General features: G+C 43.9%; 1 long non-coding RNA gene, 2 other non-coding genes and 1 pseudogene across 3 annotated transcripts; 2 read left to right on the top strand and 2 right to left on the bottom strand.

Moving 5' to 3' along the window:
- Positions 1 to 2,688: 2,688 nt before the first annotated feature.
- On the bottom strand, positions 2,689 to 2,760 carry TRNAE-CUC (transfer RNA glutamic acid (anticodon CUC)). Its single transcript has one exon. It is a non-coding gene; the product is annotated as a tRNA-Glu (tRNA).
- Positions 2,761 to 3,218: 458 nt separating this feature from the next.
- Positions 3,219 to 3,291, top strand: TRNAF-GAA (transfer RNA phenylalanine (anticodon GAA)). The gene has a single exon. It is a non-coding gene; the product is annotated as a tRNA-Phe (tRNA).
- Positions 3,292 to 3,483: 192 nt separating this feature from the next.
- LOC106634862 (uncharacterized) lies at positions 3,484 to 9,871 on the bottom strand. The gene is made up of 3 exons (XR_001338210.5): positions 7,135 to 9,871; positions 4,523 to 4,769; positions 3,484 to 4,044 (listed from the first exon to the last, which is right to left on the bottom strand). It is a non-coding gene; the product is annotated as an uncharacterized LOC106634862 (long non-coding RNA).
- A 708-nt stretch (positions 9,872 to 10,579) lies between these two features.
- LOC112440088 (keratin, type I cytoskeletal 18-like) lies at positions 10,580 to 16,619 on the top strand (annotated as a pseudogene).
- Positions 16,620 to 24,902: the final 8,283 nt, after the last annotated feature.

Here is a 24,902-nt window from a genome sequence, read left to right as displayed (position 1 = left end):
CCAGCACTTTGGGAGGCCGAGGCGGGCGGATCACCAGGTCAGGAGATCGAGACCATCCGGGCTAACACGGTGAAACCCCGTCTCTACTAAAAATACAAAAAATTAGCCGGGCGTGGTGGCGGGCGCCGGTAGGCCCAGCTACCTGGAGGCTGAAACAGGAGAATGGCGTGAACCCAGGATGCAGAGCTTGCAGTGAGCCGAGATGGCGCCACTCCACTCCAGCCTGGGCGACAGAGCGAGACTCTGTCTAAAAAAAAAAAAAAAAAAAAAAAAAGGAAAACTTACTTACAGTATCTGTCTCCTTCATTCCCCAAGTACGGTGAGAAGAATGATGATGATGATAATATTAATAACACGGATTTGGATAATTGGCTGACTGCTTTTGTGTATTATGTTGTTGACTCATCGCAACTTTATATAGTAAATACTGTAATACTTTTATTCCCATTTTACAGTTGAGAAAATTGGGATTTGGGGGGTGTTAAGAGGTGAGATTTCTGTCTTGGTCGTTTTTCATTTTCCATAGTGACTAGTGTAGTACAAGCCTACTGGCTCTGAATATTTGCAGATTGATTCCTTGACCCTAGCTGTTGACTTTTTTGTTTTGTTTTGTTTTTTTTTTAGTAGTCATTCACATTCTCTTTCCTCCTCTTGTCTTGATGCATATTTTGGTTTTGTTATATTTTTTCGACGTTCTCTCTGAGCTGACGAGTAAACGGTAGCAAGTCTGGTGAATAAACAGAACCTACCGTGCCAAAATTAGGGAATTTTTTTTCCTATGGACAATGAATAATAGCTCAGATGAGAAGGAAAGAAACTGGTAGCATTCGAAGAAGAGTTCCTTTTCTCTAATCCAATTAGCTTTATGTGGAAAATGAAAGAAAAGAAAAGAAAAGAAAAGAAAAAAAGAGGCATTAATCAAGATAAGTTAACCCAGACAGTTCCTTTCACAGGGGTCCCAACCAGACTGTTTTCTGAAAGCAGAGGCATAAAAACTAATGAAGCAAGAGATTCTTGCTGCACATAGAGGAGACAACGTGTGATATCACGAAAAGAGGGTGCTTTTCAAGAACTGATCACCAGCAGGCCTAGAGGGTTGAATTCCTATGAAACATTAGATTTAAAGGCTTCCGTATATACAGGAATTTTACAAACCATATTACTTTTATGTCTATGTCAAAATAAGATTTATTGGTCAAATTGATCTTATGTATGTGTCAAAGTTTATTAATTCAAGGACAGAACTGACAAGATGACAAAAGAGTGTCCCATCTCAAGGAAGTTTTGGAAACTGTGAATATATGGAGCCAGGGAAGAGAAGAGAAAGTGCAATTAATTAGGAAAAGTCCTGCTTCATTTAACTGGATCATAACAACATCACATCCTGGCTGGAAGCGGTGGCTCACGCCTGTAATCCCAGCACTTCGGGAGGCTGAGGCGGGTGGGTCACTTGAGGTCAGGAGTTCGAGACCAGCCTGGCCAACATAGTGAAACTGCGTCTCTACTAAAAATACAAAAATTAACCTGGAGTGGTGGCACGTGCCTTTAATCCCAGCTACTCGGGAGGCCGAGACAGGAGAATTGTTTGAACCCGGGAAACGGAGGTTGCAGTGAGCTGAGATCGGGCCACTGCACTCCAGCCTGGGCGACAGAGAGAGACTCCATTTCAAAAAACAAACAAAAAATCACATATTCCATTTGTTGGTGAAATAAGATCAGGAGCACCATGATCTTTGTTTGGAAACTTGTAGAGAAGTCATACGTGCCCCAAACTCTTATCAGATATAAGAAAGAAATAATAAGCAATAGCTGCTCTTTAGACAGACCAAGAAACAAAGATTCATGCCCCGATATTGTCAGACAGGAACCAGTTAGCACAGAGTCACCAAACCTTGTCAGGAGAGAAACAAAAAGTCTGCTTTTTCTCCAGTAGCTCTCGGTAAATTTACCAAATGTGCATTCAGAGATGGTGCTGAATTCATTGTTTGCCTGTTTCTCAGTTTTGTGACAGCAGGTTTTAATTTCATGTTTATGACCTTCTCCTATCCTCTCTTAGGAAAAAAACATAATTTGTACCTTCATAGGGGAAAAAAGGTTGAAGCGCTGGAGAGATGAAGCAGTCCCGAAACTGCTTTGGCCCAGAATATTATATTACTGTGTAGGTATTTCTAGGGCTATCCCCTAGCGCCCAGTTGGAGCAGCGTGAAACTTAGAGAAAAATCCGAGGAAGATAGAGTAGGTGTCTAAACCACCGAGGCTCTAGCAGCTTCAGAAGCTTGAACACAACGATCAAATCTCCCAGAAATGACTTCGCCATTTCTTCTCTGTCATCTTCATAACTGTCTTTTCAAAAGGTTATGCTAATCTCAACTAACTCCTAATGGATTGTCTCCGGAATTTCCCGCTTACTGAATCACCCAACTGAGTTAAAAATGTTAAAGCACTTACTTAGAACAATGCCGGACACTCGGTCTACGCTAGATTAAGTATTCATTAATAAATGTTTTAAAATAATTGAAAAATACATTGCTTGTCACTTTGTACCTGGAATACTAAAACAGGAACAGGGTTTCTATGCAGAAAATGCCTCATATGAAAATTGAAAGTTAACTTATCCACAATTTGCTGTTTACTCAGAGATTTCGTTCCTGGATGAAAGAATTTGGAGGTTAAAACAGAAAAACCTCATTCCCTGACCGGGAATCGAACCCGGGCCGCGGCGGTGAGAGCGCCGAATCCTAACCACTAGACCACCAGGGAAGCTGAAATAAGTTTATTAAAACATATTTGTGAAGCGAGAACTCAACACATACGCACACAGTTGACTTCTACTTTTCCGACGAGTTAGTGCAAGGTCATGCTCTCGTATTCACTGACCTCCTGTTTTGCACCAACCAATAAAATCTGGACGGCAGAGGGCGTGGCAATGCCATAAGAGTAATTTGGGAAGTTCGTAACTGGATGATGGAACGTGCTCTGTTTCGATGTGTGCATTCAACCGGGAATAAATTGTAGCATCAATTTGTAATTGTCTTCTTGCTTTTCTTTGCATAAAGTGGTGAGCCATTTGAAGAACGAAATAATTTTTTAATTTGTCTTTGGTTCCTTCGGAGTACCTGTCATTGTGGGTTTGTTTTTTTGTTAGTAAATACCTAATAGTAAATAAAAAACATAAGTAATAAATTCATTAAGCCTTATTTTTAAGTGGCGTGGGCGGAGCCGAAATAGCTCAGTTGGGAGAGCGTTAAACTGAAGATCTAAAGGTCCCTGGTTCGATCCCGGGTTTCGGCATGAGAGCGCTTGGTTTTTCGTGCCCACGGCAATACAAATATTGAATTTTCCTTCTACAATACAGAAACACTCCTTAGAACCTAAAATGGGGGCACATTTTTCTCAAATTCATAAAGGAAATCCAAGAACACTGTGGGATACGTTTATTTCTGTAGCAGAACTCTAGGTATGGGTTTCAACATCTCACTAGATAAAAGAGGAAAAGGCAAACGTGCTGAAAGAAGTTTAATCTTGAGCAATACTAATTACATTTTATTTGCGACCTATGTTCCCTCAATAAATATTTATTAAGTGAATTGTTAGTGTTATGCGCGCGTCTAACCGAAGAGACAACCTGAACAGGCTAAGTGTGAGCAACAAGCTGTTTATTCACTCTGGTCCGAGCGGGCTGAGTCCGAAAAGGGAGTCCCACCACCGGAGGGTGGTGGGATTGCAGCTAGTTTTATAGGTTAGGAGTAAGCAGTGGAAAGATACAATAAGGGCCCGTTTATTGCGGGCAAGGGAAGAATGTCACAAGGTACATTATCACAAGGTGGGAGGGGTCACAGAGCACAGTGTCACGAAGTTGATTGATCAGTTAGGGTAGAGCATGTTACAATGGTAGAAGGTCGCAAGGTTGGCTAATCAGCTAAGACAGGAGCTGTTTTTCTTCTTTTGTGGTTTTCCTGTTGTCCCAGACTTTCTGGCTCCGGAGACCTTCTGGATGTGTACGTGTGGGTCACAGGGGTCACAATGCCTTGATCATAGCACAGCCTGCTCCGAGGAAAAGGATAGAGAGAGGCACGGCCGGTGAACTGAAGGGAAGTTTCCTGGAAAAAGGAGCCGCCTAAGCTGTTGAAAAAGTGGCTACTTGCTAGAGGTGGGGGAGGGGAGGGGTGGCTGCTGAGCTGTGAGAGGGAGACAGCCAGCATATTCCCTCAGCCACCTTTTTCCTAACCTCCTAATTTGCTAGCGCTTGGCATATTCAACCCCTGTCTTCCTACTCGGAGGAATGGTCTCTCATTTCCAAGTCTACTTAATATTCCATCTGAACTTTTGAACCCTCTACCCATTCCATTTTGCTCTATGCTTGTGTCTTTCATCTCTCTCCTCCTTACGTGCCTCTCTTCAAATTACAGAATGTCTAAACCTCTATCTTTGGACAACAAAAATGGAACACATGACCTTATGCATTATCCTCAGACTCTTTCCTTCCACTCAGCACCAAACCTGTTGAAAGAACAATGTTTACCTCATTATTTGCTCATCAGCGGAGGAGGTCTGCCTTCCAATCCCAGGAAACCATTACCATCAACTTTCCAACTTTCAAATGTCTTGGCTGTTTTTGGTCCTATACTTAATTTTGCACAGTATACCAACCTATAAACAATCCTTCCCTTATGAAGCAGTCCTCCTTTGGACTTTGGGATTTTGAAGCAGCCTCGTTGTCTGGGGTGACACCCTAGATTCATCGTCTCACAGCCACAGAGATCAAGGACCTGGACACACAAAGAGTGAGGTTAAGAGTGGAAATTTAATAGGCGAAAGAAAGAAAATATCTCTCTGCTACAGAGAGGGGTCCTGGAAAAATGGGTTGCCGAAATTCGGTGAAATGCAGGGGGTTTTACAGATGAGCTAGTGGGGAGATGGTGTCTGATCTACATAAGGCATGAAAAACCCAGATAGGACCAGGTGTGCCAACTGCATAGGGTGTGAATCTCTGGCAACCCTCACCCCAATCTGTTATTATGCAGGTGGGTTCTCTGCCTGAACTTCTCCATGTTGCCCATTTCTTTCTTACTGTACACATGCTAACAAAAAAGGGAAGGTGGAGCCTCATGGTGGACATGCCTCACCCCCAGGTAGACCTTTTCTATCGGTGCAGCTGCCAGCCTTCCCCCATGCAAGTTTCCAGCTTCCTTATCTATGTCTGCAGCTCCATCTTGCAGGCTGCTCTTTGTTAGAAAAGGAATAATTTCTAGGGCTGCTTTTTATTAGAAGAGAAGTTTCTGCCGAGGACTCTTTTGCCCTAACTACCTAAGCAATTTCTTTGTATCTCCTGTATCAACTTGACTCTCCATTATTTTTCTCCATACTCTCTTGCTGTTCCCTTTCAGCTCCCTATCCCTCCAATTTTAATGACTTTGGTCTTTTTTTAAATTAAATGTTTAATTTTTAGGTAATCGTAGATTCACATGCAGTTATAAGAAATAATATGGAGAGGTCCCATGTCCCCTTTACCTGCTTGCCCCCAATGGTAACATCTTGCAAAACTATAGCACAAAATCACAATCCGGATATTAATATTGATATTGATAAAGTCAAGATGCAAAACATTTCCATCACCACAAGGATTCCTTTTGGCCCTTTTACAGCCACACCCACTTGCCTACTGTTCCTGCCTCAACCTCTGGCAACTAGTAATCCATTTTTCACTTTTATGATTTTGTCATTTCGAGAATGTTATGAAAATGGAATCATACATTATGTAACCTATTAGGATTGGCTTTTTGCACTCAGTGTAATTCTCTAGAGATTCATCTAGGTTGTTCGGCATCAGTAGTTCATTCTTATTTCTCGCTCACTAGTATTCTGTGGTATGAATTTACCAGTTTGAACATTCACCTGCTGAAAGACATTTGAGTCATTTTCAGCTTTTGACTTTTACAAATAAAGCTACCATAAACATTTGCATGCTGGTTTTAGTGTTAATATAAATTTTCGTTTAGCCAAGATAAATGTCCAGGAGTGCAGCTGCCGGGTGGTATGGAACTTGCACATTTAACTTTTTAAGAAACTGCCAACCGTTTTCCAGAACAGCTACATTTCACATTCCCACCTACATGTATACAGCCTCATCAGCATTTGGTTGTTGCCACTATTTTTATTTTAGTCATTCTGATAGATGTATAGTGATATCTCATCTTGGTCATAATTTGTATTTCCCTAGTGCTAAGGATGTTGAAAACATTTTTATGTGCTCGTTTGCCATCTGTATATCTTCTTCGGTGAAATGTCTCTTTAGGTGTTTTATCCAATCCGATAAGAATAGTTGTGTACAGGTTTTTATGTGGGAAGTTCCTGAAAAAGCTGGAAGTTCAAACCTTTTCCAAATCTCTGTCTTAGATTATGAAGTTGTCACGCCATGCAATTTGTTTTTTAAAAAAAAATTATTTAGTGATACTTCTGAAAGCAATGTAAGGAAGACTATTCAGGACTATCGGGATAGGCACAGGGACCATTGCAAGGAGGTTTTGCAGTGAGGGAAAGAGATTGGCCTCAGTTCTGAATATAGCATGGACAAGTGGGAATTTATAGCCAAGGAGCAGTGTGTCCTGGTCAGTGGACAGGAAATTACCAAGAGAAAACCTCAGAGGTAAGGGGAATTCTGGCCAAACAAACCTAACAGGATTCTTGCTGAAGACAGGCCAAGGTAATCAGACATCAATCATCTGGGGGATGGTGGAGAATGAGGAGCCTGATCAGAAATGGAGGTTAAACATAGATGATATGGGGGTTCTTGCTAAACTGACTTGGCAGGGTTCTTTGCTAAAACTGGACGTTACAAGGAAGTGCACAGATGGGCCTAGCAGAAGATTCAGAAGCCTGACTAAAGTTTGGCCAAGCGAATAATCTTTGTTAAATTCTTATGCAACTGCATTTGCAAAGTGCAAAACAGACTACTGTCTTGTTGTTTGGGGAAAGGAAGAGTGCAACATGGAGAAATTTCCAAGATAATAAGTCACTAACGAGTTTCTTCCGGCTCCCACTGACTGAATGAATCATCATTCCCTGAGGGGTAAAAAAAAAAAAAAGGAAGATCGAGCAAAGGGTAGCATATACCAGTCCCACCAGTGAACTCACGTGGTATGCAGAAATAATGCTGTTGATTTTTTAAAAGAAATCCCGAAAAGGGAAGTTAAAAGAGACCGGGTCTCGTCGGATGTCCCGGGCGGAACTGCAGGCGTTGCTCGCAGGCGCGGTCCCACCGTCGCCCAACACGGGGAGTTTGACCTGCTCCGTGTCCGGCCTGGGCCTGGTCCCCCCCTCCTTAGACAACCTGGTACTCCCGGGCTCCCCCGGGAGTCCCATGTTGGTGCCAGGCCCGGTGCGGACGCCCGCTCCACACAGCGCCGTAGCTCCGAACCCCCGAGCACCCACGATCCGCCGACCTCAGCCTCCCGGGGAGCTGGGATTACAGGCGCGCGCCACCGCGTCCGGCGCTTGGTTTGGTAGCACCGCGGTCTTGGAGGCTGCAACTGCCGACTGCGTGTGCTGGGAGGCGGGATCCGTGCAGCGGTTTCCTCGCCGCCCAGCCGGCTGCCGCTCCAGATTGCCAGAAGTGCCTGATAGAACTAGCTGAAGAGACCGCAGAAAGCACTGGCAGAGAGATGAATGAGCATCCCTTACTATGTTGTCCTCGGAACCTTTACAAAAAGGTCAATTAAACAAACAGTTGTAAATTTAATAAGGGAAAGAGTGAAGGACTGTGTTGAGTGGGTTTCACAGACTTCAATATGAATATGAAATCACCTGGGGAGCTGGCTAAAATGAAGAGTTCTAACGCTGTAGGTGTAGGATGGGGTGTAGATATTCTGCATTTGTGAGAAACTCCCAGGTTAGGTCAGTGTTGCTGATCAGCAGCCCACGCTGCAAGTGACAAGGTTGTTGATGCTTTTGGACCTGATGGTTCTACAAGTTCTTGTCACATCATTATAATATTAGAACATGAAAAGAAAAGAAAGACAGAAAGAGAGAAAGAAAGAGAGAAAGAGAGAGAAAGAAAGAGAAAGAGAGAGAAAGAAAGAAAGAGAAAGAGAGAAAGAAGAGAGAGAAAGAGAAAGGAAGAAAGAAAGGAAAGAAAGAGAAAGAAAGAAAGAAAGGAAAGAAAGAAAACCACAGTTCCAGCCTCTCAAGTGACTATAGACATTTTCTTTCTTGTTTTTTAGCTCTTGTCCTCACGCATACATAATTTTTTCCATGGTGGAAGCCATGACATTTGTACGATTTCATGTTGGGTGCATTTCCACCTTGTGTAAGTGGTAAATATGTACAGATAATTGTTCAATCACTCCTTCTGTCAGCCAACATTAACTGAGACCCTTTTCTGTGCCATATACAGTAGGTCTACCTGGGGAATCTGAGAGTACAAAATGCACTCCTCTAAGGAGCTTATGTCCTGTTAAAGAATAGAAGACGGCCGGGCCTGGTGGCTCACGCCTGTAATCCCAGCGCTTTGGGAGGCCGAGGCAGGCAGATCACAAGGTCAGGAGATGGAGACCATCCTGGCTAACATGGTGAAAACCTGTGTCTACTAAAAATACAAAAAATTAGCCGGGCGTGGTGGTGGGCACCTGTAGTCCCAGCTACTCGGGAGGCTGAAGCAGGAGAATGGTGGGAACCCGGGAAGCAGAGCTTCCAGTAAGCCGAGGTCGCGCCACTGCACTCCAGCCTGGGCGACGGAGTGAGGCTCCGTCTCAAAAAAGTAAATAAATAAATAAATAAATAAATTTTAAAAAAGAATAGAGACAAGTAAATCAGTGAGAGTGAAGATTTACTCCCAAGTTCTTCCATAGGTGTAAGGGCAGGGTACTGTGTACAGGATCACCAATACAGGCACCTAATCTGAACAAGAATGGCTTACTGGATGAGGTGCTACCTGAAATATGTCTTAAAGATAAGCCATAATTAGGCACATAAAGAAGGGCATGGAAAAATTTTTACCATCAAGTCCTGGCAGAAGCAAAGCTAAAAAGGTTTGAATGCCTGGGAAAATTACTAGTTCCTAGTTCAAGTAGACCTGAGCAGAAAATCAAAGGTTCATGGACCAAAGTAAAAAGATGAAGCAGTGGCTGAGGCCTGTAGTCCCAGCACTTTGGGAGGCCAAGGCAGGAGGATTACCTGAGGTCAGGAGTTCAAGACCAGCCTTGGCAACTTGGTGAGACCCCCCCCGCCCCCAACCGACACAGACTAAAAATACAAAAATTAGCCAGGTGTGGTGGCACACACCTATAATCCCAGCTACTTGAGAGGCTGAGGCATGAGAATCGCTTGAACCCTGGAGGCAGAGGTTGCAGTGAGCTGAGATTGTGCCACTGCACTCCAGCTTGGGTGACAGAGTGAGACTCCATCTGAAAAAAAACAAAAAAAAAAGGATAAAGATGAGGCTACAAAGGAAAAAATCGTTACTTTGTGTAGTATACAGTCTCCAAAAACTGACCTCAATGCAGCATATTTTTCAGTCGTTACACCCTTTTGTAGTCCATTCCCACAGTGAATCTTGGCTGACCTAACAAAATTATTTCATTGAGGTGATACTGTGCCAGTTCCAGGGCTAAGCCATGTGAAATCTTGCACCTTCTGACTTGGTTTTCTGGAATGCTAAATCTTGGGATGCTCCCTCTCAGAATCCAGTCACCATGCCATGAGAAACCCAAGCCACATGAAAAGGCCATGGCTAGGCACTGTGGGTCACAGTCTCGACTGACTGAGGTCCTAGCAACATCAACTGCCACTGCCAGTTATGTGAGTGAGCCATCTTGAACATCCCTAGCTCAATCAAGCCTTCAGAGGAATGGAGTCCTTACTGACATCATGTGGAGCAGAATCACCCAGGTAAGCCCAGTCTATTCACAGAATTGTAAGAAATAGTAAAATGGCTGGCATTTCAAGACATGTGTTAGTTTTCTATTGCTGTCATAACACATTACCACAAATGTAGTGGTTATAAAAAACATAAATTTATTATTTAGAGTTTTTTAAGACAGAAGTCTGGTATGGTCTCACTGTGCTAAAATCAAGGTATTGGCAGGCTGCATTCCTTTCTGTTGGCCCCAAGGGAGAATCTGTTTTCTGCTCATTCAGATTATTAGCAAAATTCAGTTGTTTGCAGTTGTTGGATCAAAGTCTCTGTTTTATTGCTGCCTGTAAGCTAATGGCCACTCCCAGCTTCTAAAGGCTGCTGTGTTGCTGGGCTCTTTAAAACCAGCAATGGTGGATGGCGTCTTCAGATCACACCTCCCTGAACTACTCTTCTGCTTCCTCTTTCCACTTTTAAGACTCTAGTGATTAGGATCATCTCTCCATCACAAGTTCCTTAACCTTAATCACATCTCAAAGTCCCTTTGCCATGTAAGTTAACATATTTACAGTTTCCAAGGATTAGAAGGGGCATATTTTTGGGTGGAAATAGCATTATTCTGTCTATCACTCCATATGGAATTGTCTCTTGTATATTGGTAGGAAGTAAGAACAAACTGTGAGCCGTATCTTGGCAATACTAAATACTTTGAGCTTTCCCTAAAAGGCTATGGAGAGACAGAAAAGTGTTCTGAACGGAGAGGTCAGTATGACGGGTATTTTTGCAAGCTCTTCTTGCCAGTTCTGTGGAAGCAGAGCCACAGCTAGCACACAGAGTGCCTTTGGGCAAATAATGCAACAGTAAGGCTGGGCGCAGTGGCTCAGGCCTCTAATCCCAGCAGTTTGGGAGGCCGAGGTGGGCGGATCACCCGAGGTCGGAAGTTCGAGACCAGCCTGGCCAACATGGTGAAACCCCGTCTCTACTAAAAATACATGGTGGCACATGCCTGTAATCCCAGCTACTCGGGAGGCTGAGGCAGGAGAATGGCTTGAACCCAGGAAGCAGAGACAACAGTGAGCCAAGATCCCACCACTGCACTCCAGCCTGGGCAACACAGTGAGACTCTGTCTCAAAAAAATAATAATAAAATTAAAAAAAAAATGCCACAGTAAGCCATTTTGGTGGATGAATTACAGAAAGACAACCCTCAGGGCTGATGAAGCATAGAAAAGGGAAAATGTCAAAAGTCCTCTCTCCAGGACTCTTAGCTCTCAGTGCTCAGGTCATATTTCAGCCCCCATTCACCTTCTCTGGAAATCTTTTTTTGTAGGGCACCAGTGGGACTCCCTGTATAGAGAAACAATGGGAGACAAGCAGGGCTAGAAGCAAATCAACCAAACTGGAGGCTGTTGCAGTAATCCAGGAAAGATACAGAAAGAGGAGAAGGAAGAGGAGGGAAAAAGTCTCATGTAAAACGGTGGTGGTAATCTTGTATTAGAATAAAGGAAACAGACTCAGAAGAACTGAAGACACAGAATTCATAAGATGTGGGAAGTACGGGGCCGGGCGCTGTGCCTCACGCCTGTATGTAATCCCAGCACTTTGGGAGGCCGAGGTGGGCAGATCACAAGGTCGGGAGATTGAGACCATCCTGGCCAACATGCTGAAACCCCGTCCCTGCTAAAAATACAAAAATTAGCTGAGCATGGTAGCCGGCACCTGTAGTCCCGGCTACTTGGGAGACTGAGATAGGAGAATAGCTTGAACCCGGGAGGCGGAGCTTGCAGTGAGCCGAGATCGGGCCACTGCACTCCAGCCTGGGCGACAGAGCAAGAGACTCCATCTCAAAAAAACAAAACAAAACAAAACAAACAAACAAAAACAACTCAGAGCTAGACAAAATTACACTCCCTCAGGCTGAGTGCGGTGGCTCACGCCTGTAATCCCAGCACTTTGGGAGGCCGAGGTGGGCGGATCATGAGGTCAGGAGATGGAGACCATCCTGGCTAATATGGTGAAACGCCGTCTCTACTAAAAATACAAAAAATTAGCCGGGCGTGGTGGCGGGCGCCTGTAGTCCCAGCTACTAGGGAGGCTAAGGCAGGAGAATGGCATGAACCCGGGAAGCGGAGCTTGCAGTGAGCCGAGATCAGGCCACTGCACTCCAGCCTGGGCGACAGAGCGAGAGACACCGCCTCAAAAAAACAAAACAAAACAAACAAACAAAAAAAAACTCAGAACTAGACAAAATTACACTCCGTTAGGGCGGGTGTGGTGGCTCACGCCTGTAATCCCAGCACTTTGGGAGGCCGAGGCAGGCAGATCACGAGGTCAGGAGATCGAGACCATCCTGACTAATATGGTGAAACCCCATCTCTACTAAAAATACAAAAAATTAGCCGGGCATGGTGGCGGGCGCCTGTAGTCCCAGCTACTCGGGAGGCTGAGGCAGGAGAATGGCGTGAACCCGGGAAGCGGAGCTTGCAGTGAGCCGAGATCGCGCCACTGCACTCCAGCCTGGGCAACAGAGCGAGAGACTCCGTCTCAAAAAAAGAAAAGAAAAAAAAAAAAAAAAAAAAAAAGGTCATAAGATGTGGGAAGTAAAAGAGAGGAAAAGATTGAAAAGGATGCAGATGTGATGATGCCAGTCGCCTGCCATCAGAAGCAGCAAGTCTTCTCCAAGATGATACTTTTCTTCTGAAGACGTGAGATTTGAAAAAATAAGAAAACAAAAGAATAACGAATTTTGAGTCTGATGCCTTAACACAGTATTTCATTCAGATGAAGAAATGCTATTGCATGCTAGCCGGGTGCGGTGGCTCACGCCTGTAATCCCAGCACTTTGGGAGACCGAGGCGGGCGGATCAAGAGGTCAGGAAATCAAGACCATCCTGGCTAACACGGTGAAACCTGGTCTCTACTAAAAGTACAAAAAATTAGCCAGGCGTGGTGGTGGGCGCCTGTAGTCCCATCTACTTGGGAGGCTGAGGCAGGAGAACGGCGTGAACCCGGGAGGCGGAGCTTGCAGTGAGCGGAGATCGCGCCACCGCACTCCAGCCTGGGCGACAGAGCAAGACTCCGTCTCAAAAAACAAAACAAAACAAAACAAAAAAAAGAAATGCTATTGCATGCTAAAATGTTTTGAAGTTACCAGAGTCAGCAAGACTGAATTTGGAGCCCAGTGAAAAGAAGCCTACAAAGCTGATGGGGGTGCTTGATAGGAATCCTCTCCTTAACATGCTCAAAAAGAATTGACTCTGTATTTAGAAATCTCACAAATTGAGGAGGAAAGAGGAAGGAGAATGAGGAGAAAAGGGAAGATTTAAAAAAGGATAAGAAAATAATAGCACAAATATATATATATGTACACATATATATGTGTGTGTGTGTGTATATATATATATTTTTTTTTTTTTTTTTTTTTTAGACAGAGTCTTGCTCTGTGCCCAGGCTGGAGTGCAGTGGGGCGATCTTGGCTCACTTCAACTTCCACCACCTAATTTTTGTATTTTCAGTAGAGACGGAGTCGGGGGTTGGGGGAGGGTCTCACCATGTTGGCCAGGCTGGTCTTGAACGCCTGATCTCAAGTGATCTGCCTGCCTCAGCCTCCCAAAGCGCTGGGATTACAGGTGTCAGCCACTGTGCCCAGCCTAATTTTTTGTGTTTTTAATAGAGATGGATTTTCACCGCTTTGGCCACTCTGGTCTGGAACTCCTGACGCCGAGTGATCCACCCATCTCAGCCTCCCAAAGTGCTGGGATTACAGGCATGAGCCATCATGCCCAACCACGAGTATATTTTGAGATAAAATCTAAGATAGTCTTTTTGTAGAAAGAAATATGCTCACTTTCCTTAATTTGAGAACTATGATTTCTTCCTGCTTTAAAAATCATGGTTTCAGTAAATGTGCCTGCATTATTCTGTCAAAAGCCAGCTTCTACGACTTCTCACCTTTTCCAGGTATATATGAAACTCGTGAGAAACAAATCTTACTCATGGTGTCTTCCTTCCCTTTCTGTATAGTGGATACACCAAAGAGCTTCCCAAACCTTGTCTAGTAAATGGGTTTCAGGTGTGCAGGGAGACATGCATTCCCTCAGCCTTAGTCTCCCCCAGGTCCTTGACTTTTTCATTTCTAAATATCCCATTCTGTTTTTCAAACTTTTTTAGTGGAACCCATAATAAAAAATATAAGTATAGGTTACAACACAACTCTTATTTATTTGCAATGCACTGGGACATTTTGCATTCCATTCTCTTTCACTAAAATCAAAATTCTACTCATGATCCACTCAATTAACTTCATGTGCCACAAGGGTGTCACAATATACATTTTGAAAAACACACTACCCTTGACCTTGACATTAACCTAAACTGCAGGCACCAAGCCCAAGATGTAAATTTCAATCATCTCTTATACTGATTATCACCTTCTGTTTTTTCAGCTTATTTTTTTTGCCCAGTGGAAAATTATTTAATGCATCTCCTTTCTCCTTACATCTTTACTTCCCTCTTTACACAACTTAAATTTCATGATTAATTATCAGCATTAGTAGCTTACAAAACCTTTGTCTCACTCACAATCATTGGTCATGTAATCACCAGACAGGTTCTTCCTGCCCCCACCCTGCACAGACAAAATCATTTCACTGAGACTGTGGTATTGCGTTTAAGAGTTTAATTGGTCGTCAGCAAAGCCTGAGTCCTGTCCTCTCGCTCTCCTCCCCGGACAGCAAGAGCTTCACCACTCGCTCCACCTTCTCCACCAACTACCGGTCCCTGGGCTCTGTCCAGGCGCCCAGCTACGGCTCCCAGCCAGTCTGCAGCGCGGCCAGCGTCTATGCAGGCGCCGGGGGCTCTGGTTCCCGGATCTCCGCGTCCCCCTCCACCAGCTTCTGGGGCGACATGGGGTCTGGAGGCCTGGCGGCAGGGATGGCTGGGGTTCTGGCAGGAATGGGAGGCATCCAGAACGAGAAGGAGACCATGCAAAGCCTGAAGGACCGCCTGGCCTCCTACCTGGACAGAGTGAGAAGCATGGAGACCTAGAACCGGAAGCTGGAGAGCAAAATCCGGGAGCACCTGGAGAAGAAGGGACGCCAGGTCGGAGACTGGACAAATTACTTCAAGACCATGGAGGACCTGGGGGCTCAGATCAAATACTGTGGACAATGCCCGCATCGTTCTGCAGATTGACAATGCCCGACTTGCTGCTGATGACTTCAGAGTCGAGTGTGAGACAGAGCTGGCCATGCGCTAGTCTGTGGAGAGCGACATCCATGGGTTCCGCAAGGTCATTGATGATACCAATGTCACTCGGCTGCAGCTGGAGACAGAGATCGAGGCTCTCAAGGAGGAGCTGCTCTTCCTGAAGAAGAACCACGAAGAAGAAGTAAAAGCCCAGATTGCCATCTCTGGGTTGACCGTGGAGGTAGATGTCCCCAAATCTCAGGACCTCGCCAAGATCATGGCAGACATCTGGGCCCAATAAGACGAGCTGCCTTGGAAGAACCGAGAAGAGCTAGACAAGCACTGGTCTCAGCAGATTGAGAGTGCACCACAGTGGTCACCATGCAGTCCATTGGTGTTGGAGCTGCTGAGATGACGCTCACGGAGCAGAGATATACAGTCCAGTCCTTGGAGATCGACCTGGACTCCATGAGAAATCTGAAGGCCAGCTTGGAGAACAGCTTGAGGGAGGTGGAGGCCCGCTATGTCCTGCAGATGGAGCAGCTCAGCGGAATCCTGCTGCACCTGGAGTCAGAGCTGACACAGACCGGGGCAGACGGATAGCGCCAGGCCCAGGAGTGCGAGGCCCTGCTGAACATCAAGGTAAAGCTGGAGGCTGAGATCGCCACCTACCGCCGCCTGCTGGAAGATGGCGAGGACTTCAGCCTTCGTGATGCCCTGGACAGCAGCAACTCCATGCAAACCATCCGAAAGACCACCACCCGCCTGATAGTGAGTGGATGGCAAAGTGGTGTCTGAGACCAAGGACACCAAAGTTCTGAGACATCAAGTTGGCAAAACAGGGTACCCTCTGGAGCGCAGGAGACCAACAGGAAGTTCGGAGGTAAAAACAAAACAAAACAAAACAAACAAACAAAAAAACCAGTTTAATTAACACAAGGCCAGACACGTGAAAGATGGAGTTATTGCTTAAATCAGTCTTCCTGAAGGTTTAGAAGTTAGGGTTTTTCAAGGATAGTTTGGTGGGCAGGGAACAAAGGAATGAGTGCTGCTGATTGGTTGGGGATGCAATCACAGGTGTGTGGAAAACGGTCCTCATGTGCTGAGTTCACCTCTCGTGGGGGGTTGGAGGGAGGTATAGGATCAGTTGAGTTGTGAGTCCCGAATCCAGGTGGGGTCAGTCGGTTGGTAGAATACGAAAGTCTGAAAAGCATCTTTAAGACCAATCTTAGGATCTATATAGTGATGTTATCTATAGGAACAACTAGAGAAGTCACAGATCATGTGACCTCTGACCACATGACTCCTGAGCCGTAAGGGATTATAGAAACTATACCTACATTTTAGCAGAATTCAGGCCCCTTTCAGAATCCTAATTTTATGGTCTTTCATTTGTCTTACAAAGGCAGTTTTAGCACCACAAACAAGGAGGGATATTATCATCTTTGCTTCCAACTTAAACTATAAACTAAATTCCTCCAATGGTTAGCTTGGCCTACACCTAGGAATGAGTGAGGATGGTCAGCCTGTGAAGGTAGAAGCAAGATGGAGTGAGCCATGTTAGATTTCTCTCACTGTGATAATCTTTGCAAAGGCGTATCTGAATATGAATAGGTGAATGAATAGAGAATACTCCTAACTGTGCTCCTTTCTTTGTCACACTCTAAACCAAGGTTTCCTCCCCTCCATTCCACTGAAACTTCCTTGTCAAATCCCAGCAACCTCCATCTTGCTAGATCCAATGGTTAGTTTTCTTTTTCATAATTAACTAATTTATTTATTTATGAATTTTTCCATAAGTTATTGGGGAACAGGTGGCGTTTGGTTACACGAGTAAGTTCTTTAGTGGTGATTTGTGAGATTTTGGTGCACCCATCACCCGAGAAGTATACACTGCACCCTATTTGTAGTATTTTATTCCTCACTCTCCTCCCACCCTTCCCCCAAAGTCCATTGTATCATTCTTATGCCTTTGCATCCTCATAGCTTATTGGTGAGAACATATCATGTTTCGTTTTCCATTCCTAAATTACTTCACTTAAAATAATAGTCTCCAAGGTCAGGCATGGTGGCTCACACCTGTAATCCCAGCACTTTGGGAGACCGAGGCAGGCAGATCACCTGAGGTCAGCAGTTCAAACCCAGCTTGGCCAACAAGGTGAAACCCTGTATCTACTAAAATACAAAAATTAGCCATTCATAGTGTTAGGCGCCTGTAATTCCAGCTACTTGGGAGGCTGAGGCAGGAGAATCACTTGAACCCAGGAGGCAGAGGTTGCAGCGAGCCGAGATCATGCCACTGCACTTGAGCCTGGAGACAGAGACAGACTCCGTCTCAAAAAAAAAAAAAAAAAAAAGAAGAATAGTCTCCAATCCCATTCAGGTCGTTGCGAATGCCATTAATTCATTCCTTTTTATTGCTAAGTAGTATTCCATTGTATATATATACCACAGTTTCTTTATCCACTCATTGATTGACAGGCATTTGAGTTGGCTCCACAGTTTTGCAATTGTGAATTGTGCTGCTATAAACATGCATGTTCAAGTATCTTTTTTGTTTAATGACTTTTCTTCCTCTAGGTAGATACCCAGTAGTGGGATTACTGGATCAAAGGGTAGCTCTACTTTAGTTCTTTAAGAAATCTCCCCCACTGTTTTTCATAGTGGTTGTACTAGTTTACATTCCCACCAGCAGTGTAGAAGTGTTCCCTGATCACCGCATCCACACCAACATCTACTGTTTTTTGATTTTTTTGATTATGGTCATTATTGCAGGAGTAAGGTGGTATCACATTGTAGTTTTGATGTGCATTTCCCTGATCATTAGTGGTGTTGAGCATTTTTTATATGTTTGCTGGCCATTTGGATATCTTCTTTTGAGAACTGTCTATTCCTGTCCTTAGCCCACTTTTTGATGGGATTGTTTGATTTTTTTCCCTACTGATTTGTTTGAGTTCATTGTAGATTATGGATATTAGTCTTTTGTCAGATGTATAGATTGTGAAGATTTTCTCCCACTCTATGAGTTGTCTGTTTACTCTGCTGACTGTCCTTTGGCTGTGAAAAAGCTCTTTAGTTTAATTAAGTCCCAACTATTTATCTTTGTTTTTATTGCATTTGTTTTTGGGTTCTTAGGCATGAAATCCTTGCCTAAGCCAATGTCTAGAAGGGTTTTTCTAATGTTATCTTCCAGAATTTTTATAGTTTCAGGTCTTAGATTTAAGTCCTTAATCCATCTTGAGTTGATTTTTGTATAAGGTGAGAGATGAGGATCCAGTTTCATTCTCCTACATGTGACTAGCCAATTATCCCAGCACATTTGTTGAAAAGAGTGTCCTTTCCCCATATTATGTTTTTGTTTGCTTTGTGGAAGATCAGTTGGCTGTAAGTATTTGGGTTTATTTCTGGGATCTCTACTGTTCCATTGGTCTATGTGCCTATTTTTATACCCGTACCATGCTGTTTTGGTGACTATGGCCTTATAGTATAGTTTGAAATCAGATAATGTGATGCCTCCAGATTTGTTCTTTTTGCTTAGTCTTGCTTTGGCTATGTGGGCTCTTTTTCTATTCCATATGAATTTTAGGATTTTTTTTTCTAATTCTGTGAAGAATGATGGTGATATTTTGATGGGAATTGTATTGAATTTATAGATTGCTTTTGGCAGTTTGATCATTTTCACAATATTGATTCTACCCATAAGCAAGGGTTGTGTTTCCATTTGTTTGTGTTGTCTATGATTTCTTTCAGCAGTGTTTTGTAGTTTTACTTGTAGAGGTCTTTCACCTCCTTGGTTAGGTATATTTCTAAGTATTTTAATTGTTTTTGCAGCTATTGTAAACGGAGTTGAGTTCTTGATTTGATTCTCCACTTGGTTGCTGTTGCTGTATAGAAGAGCTACTGATTTGCGTACATTAATTTTATATCCAGAAACTACTGAATTCTTTTATCCATTCTAGGAGCTTTCTGGAGGAGTCTTTAGGGTGTTCAAGGTAAACAATCATATCATCAACAAATAGTGACAGTTTGAGTTCCTCTTTACTGATTTGGATGCCCTTCCTTTCTCTTATCTGATTGCTCTGGCTAGGACTTTCAGTACTATGTTGAAGAGGAGTGGTGACAGTGGGTATCCTTGTCTTGTTTCAGTTCTCAGAGGGAATGCTTTCAACTTTTCCCCATTCAGATTATGTTGCATGTAGGTTTGTCATAGATGGCTTTTATTACGTTGAGGTATGTCCCTTGTATCCCGATTTTGCTAAGAATTTTAATCATAAAAGGATGCTTGATATTGTTGAATGCTTTTTCTGCATCTATTGAGATGATTGTGTAATTTTTGTTTTTAACCCTGTTTATGTGGTGTATCACAGTTATTGCACACATACTTGTGTATGTTAAACCATCCCTGCATCCTGGTATGAAACCCACTTGATCAATGTGGATTATCTTTTTGATATGTTGTTGGATTCGGTTAGCTAGTATTTTGTTAAGGATTTGAGCATCTATGTTCATCAGGGATATTGGTCTGTAGTTTTCTTTTTTGGTTATGTCCTTTCCTGGTTTTGGTATTAGGGTGATACCGGCTTCATAGAATGAATTAGGGCGGGTTCCCTCGTCCTCTATCTTGTGGAATAGCGTCAATAGGATTGGTACCAATTCTTCTTTGAATGTCTGGTAGAATTCTGCTGTGAATCCATCTGGTACTGAACTTTTTTTGTTGATAATGTTTTTTGTTTGTTTGTTTGTCTTTTTTAGACGGAGTCTCGCTCGGTCACCCAGGCTGGAGTGCAGTGGCATGATCTCGGCTCACTGCAGCCTCGCCTCCTGGATAATTGGGATTCTCCTGCCTCAGACTCCCAGGTAATTGGGATTACAGGGGCCCGCCACCACGACCGGCTAATTTTGTATTTTTAGTAACGACAGAGTTTCACCATATTGGCCAGGCTGGTCTCCAACTCCTGACCTCAGGTGATCCACCCGCCTTGGCCTCCCAAAGAGATTACAGGCATGGGTCACCGTGCCTGACCTGGTAATTTTTTTTTTGTTTTTTTTTTTTTTTTGAGACGGAGTCTCACTCTTGTTGCCCAAGCTGGAGTGCAATGGTGTGACCTCGGCTTACTACACCTCTGCCTCCTGGGTTCAAGCGATTATGTTGCCTCAGCCTCCCAAGTAGCTGGGATTACAGGTACCCACCACCACACCCAGCTAATTTTTTGTGTTTTTAGTAGAGATGGGGTTTCCCCATGTTAGCCAGGCTGGTCTCTAACTCCTGATGTCAGGTGATCCACTCACCTCAGCCTCTCAAAATTCTGGGATTACAGGCATGAGCCACCATGCCCAGCTTGGCCTGGTAATTTTTTAGTTACCATTTTAATCTCGCTGCTTGTTATTTGTCTGTTCAGTGTATCTGATTCTTCCTGATTTAAGCTAGGAGGGTTGCATCTTTCTAAGAATTTATCCATCTCTTCCAGGTTTTCTAGTTTATGTGTATAGAGGTATTCATAGCAGCCTTGAATGATCTTTTGTATTTCTGTGGTGTCAGCTGTAATATCTCCCATTTCATTTTTTATTGAAGTTATTTGGATTTTCTCTCTTCTTTTCTTGGTTAATCTTGCTAAAGGTCTATCAATTTTATCTTTTCAAAGAACCAGATTTTTGTTTTATTTATCTTTTGTATTTTTTTGTTTGTTTGTTTCAATTTCATTTAGTTCTGCTGTGATCTTGGTCATTTCCTTTCTTCTGCTGTGTTTGGGTTTGGTTTGTTCTTGTTTCTCCAGTTCCTTGAGATGTGACCTTAGGTTGTCAGTTTGTGTTCTTTCAGTCTTCTTGATGTAGGTGTTTAGGGCTATGAACTTTCCTCTTAGCACTGCCTTTGCTGTTTCCCAGAGGTTTTAATAGGTTGTCACTATTGTCGTTCAGTTCAAGGAATTTTTTAATTTCCATCTTGATTTCATTTTTGACCTAATGTTCATTCAGGAGCAGCTTATTTAATTTCTATGTATTTGCATGGTTTTGAAGGTTCCTTTTGGAGTTGATTTCCAGTTTTATTCTACTGTACTCTGAGAGAGTGCTTCATATAATTTGAATTTTCTTAAATTTATTGAGCCTCATTTTGTGGCCTATCATATGGTCTATCTTGGAGAAAGTTTCATGCGCTGTTGAATAGAATGTGTATTCTGCAGTTGTTGAATGGAATGTTTTGTATATATCTGTTAAGTCCATTTGTTCCAAGGTATAGTTTAAATCCATTGTTTCTTTGCTTTCTGTCTTGATGACCTGTCTAGTACTGTCAGTGGAGTATTGAAGTCCCCCACTATTATTGTGTTGCCATCTATCTCATTTGTTAGGGCTATTAAGTAATTGTTTTATAAATTTGGGAGCTTCAATCATAGGTGCACACATGTTTAGGATTGTGATATTTTCTTGTTAGACAAGGCCTTTTACCATTATATAATGTCTCTCTTTGTCTTTTTTAACTGCTGTTGCTTTAAAGTTTGTTTTGTCTGATATAAGAATAGCTACGCCTGCTCAATTTTATTGTCCGTTTGAATGAAATGCCGTTTTCCTCCGCTTTTTTTTTTTCTTTTTGAGACGGAGTATTGCACTGTCGCCCAGGCTGGAGTGCAGTGGCGCCATCTCGGCTCACTGTAAGCCCCGCCTCCTGGGTTCACGCCATTCTCCTGCCTCAGCCTCCCGAGTAGCTGGGACTACAGGTGCCCGCCACCACACCCGGCTAATTTTTTGTATTTTTAGTAGAGACGGGGGTCTCACCGTGTTAGCCAGGATGGTCTCGATCTCCTGACCTGGTGATCCACCCACCTCGGCCTCCCAAAATGCTGGGATTACAGGCGTGAGCCACCGCGCCTGGCCAAGATTTAGAGAACCTTTTATCAGTTCTTGTAGTGGTGGCTTGGTAGTGGCAAATTCTCTCAGCATTGGTTTGTCTGAAAAAGACTATCTTTCTTTTATATAAGATGCTTAGTTTTGCAGGATACAAAATTCTTGGCTGATAGTTGTTTTGTTTGAGGAGGCTGAATGTTGGGCCCCAATCCCTTCTAGCTTGTAAGGTTTCTGCTGAGAAATCTGTTGTTAATCTGAAGGTTTTCCTTTATAGGTTACCTGGTGGTTTTGTCTCACAACTCTGAAGATTCTTTCCTTTGCCTTAACTTTAGATAACTTGATGACAATGTGCCTAGGCAATGATCTTTTTTGTGATGAATTTTCCAGGTGTTTTTTGTGCTTCTTGTGTTTGGCTGTCTAGGCCTCTAGCAAGACCAGGGAAGTTTTCCTCGATTATTCCCCCAAATACGTTCTCAAAACTTTTAGATTTCTCTTTTTACTCCGGAACGCCAATTATTCTTAGGTTTGGTCATTACATAATCCCAGACTTCTTGGAGGCTTTGTTCATATTTTCTTTTTCTTTTTTCTTTGGGTTTGTTGGATTGGTTTAATTCAAAGACCTTGCCTTCAAGCTCTGAATTTCCTTCTTCTACTTGTTCAATTCTATTGGTGAGACTTTCCAGAGCATTTTGCATTTCTATATATGTGTCCAATGTTTCCTGAAGTTTTGATTGTTTTTTGTTTATGCTATCTGCTTCATTGAATATTTCTCCCTTCACTTTTTTTTTTTTCGAGACGAAGTCTCACTGTGTTGCCCAGGCTGGAGTGCAGTGACATGATCTCAGCTAACTGCAACCTCCGCCTCCCAGGTTCAAGTGATTCTCCTGCCTCAACCTCCCAAGTAGCTGGCATTACAGGTGCACGCCACCACACCCAGGTAATTTTTGTATTTTTAGTAAAGATGGAGTTTCACCATGTTGGCCAGGCTGACCTCAAACTCCTGACCTCAAATGATCTGCCCACCTCGGCCTCCCAGGGATTACAGGTATGAACCACTGCACCTGGTCTCTCCCTTCACTTGTTGTATCATTTTTTGGATTTCTTTGTGTTGGGCTTCACCTTTCTCTGGTGCCTCTCTGATTAGCTTAGTAACTAACCTCCTGAATCCTTTTTCAGGTTTTGGATTTCTTTGTGTTGGGCTTCACCTTTCTCTGGTGCCTCTCTGATTAGCTTAGTAACTAACCTCCTGAATCCTTTTTCAGGTAAATCAGGGATTTCTTCTTGGTTTGGATCCATTACTAGTGAGCTAGTGTGATTTTTGGGGGTTGTTAAAGACCCTTGTTTTGTCATATTACCAGAGTTGGTTTTCTGGTTCCTTCTCATTTGGGTAGGCTCTGTCAGAGGGAGGGTCTAAGTCTAAAACTGTTGTTCAGATTCTTTTGTCCCACAGGGTGTTGCCTTGATGTAGTACTCTCCCCATTTTCCTATGGATGTGGCTTCCTGAGAGTCAAGCTGTAATGATTGTTATCTCTCTTCTGGATCTAGCCACCCAGCAAGTCTACCAGGCTGTGGGCTGGTACTGGGGGTTGTCTTCACGGATTCCTGTGATGTGAACCATCTATGGGTCTCTCAGCCTTGGATACCAGCATCTGTTCCAGTGGAGGTGGCAGGGTATGAAAAGGACTCCGTGACGGTTCTTAGCTTTGGTGGTTTAATGCTCTATTTTTGTGCTGGTTGGCCTCCTGTTGGTAGGTGGCACTTTCCAGAGAACATCAACTGTGGTAGTATGGAGATGAACCAGTGGTAGGCAGGACCCTAGAACTCCCAAGGGTATATGCCCTTTGTGTTCAGTTATCAGGGTGGGTAAAGAAGGACCATCAGGTGAGGGCAGGGCTAGGCGTGTCTGAGTTCAGACTCTCCTTGGGTGGGTCTTGCTGCGGTTGCTGTGGAGGAGGGGAGGTTCCCAGGTCAATGGAGTTATGTACCTAGAAGGATTTTGGCTGCCTCTGCTGAGTCATGCAGGTTGTCAGGGAAGTGGGGGAGAGCCTGCAGTCACAGGCTTCACCCAGCTCCCATGCAATCTGAAGGGCCAGTCTCACTCCCACTGTGCCTCCCCTAACAGCACCAAATCTGTTTCCAGGCAGTGGGCAAGAAGAGTTGAGAATTTGCCCCAGGCTACCCGCCTCCCAGCTGTGAAAGAAAGTAGGGTTTTAGTTCTTCCCCTACCTGTGGAGTCTGCATGCAGGATTCATGCCCTCCCCCAAGTTCTGGCCATGAGGTTTCTTGACTAGTTCAAATTGTTACAAAGCTCAGCTGGAGGTTTCCTTCTTCCTGTGCCATTTTCCCTGTGCCTCTGGCTGCCCTCCCAAGGGATCCCTGTGATGCCAGCAGGAGTGGCCTACTTGGGGACCCAGCAAGCTCACAGGGCCTGTCCAATTGATTCCTCTACCCCTGTATTTCCCTTGGCTCTCTAAATTGACTCAGCTCCAGATAAAGTCAGAATCTTCTCCCGTAAACTAGACCTTCAGTTTCCCCAGTGGGGGTGTGTGCTCGGGGGCGGAGGATCTCCCTTTCTCACTTCCACGGTTTGGGCACTCACAGTATTTGAGGTGTCTCCCAGGTCCTACAGGAGCAATCTTCTTCCTTCAGAGGGTCCGTGGGTCCTCTCGGGTTTCCTGATTTATTCCTGAAGTCATTCTGGAGTTAAAATTCATGATGAGGGCCTCCACACGCTGCTCCGTGCATTGAAGTAAGAGGTGCAATCTACTCCTGTCTCCCGCCTGCCATAATGTTCCCAATGCTCTCCCAATGTTCAATTTTCAGGCTTCAATTTGCTCAGCCTCTCAATGTCATTTGGCCCAGTTGATATTCCCCCTTCATGAAAACACATTCCGACCAGGCGCAGTGGCTCACGCCTGTAATCCCAGCTCTTTGGGAGGCCGAAGTGGGTGGATCACGAGGTCGGGAGATCGAGTCCATCCTGGCTAACACGGTGAAACCCCGTCTCTATTAAAAATACAAAAAAATT

This window comes from Pan paniscus, chromosome 5, assembly GCF_029289425.2.
Source record: "Pan paniscus chromosome 5, NHGRI_mPanPan1-v2.0_pri, whole genome shotgun sequence".
NCBI lineage: Eukaryota > Metazoa > Chordata > Mammalia > Primates > Hominidae > Pan > Pan paniscus.
This window is presented reverse-complemented; position numbering and strand designations above follow the sequence as displayed.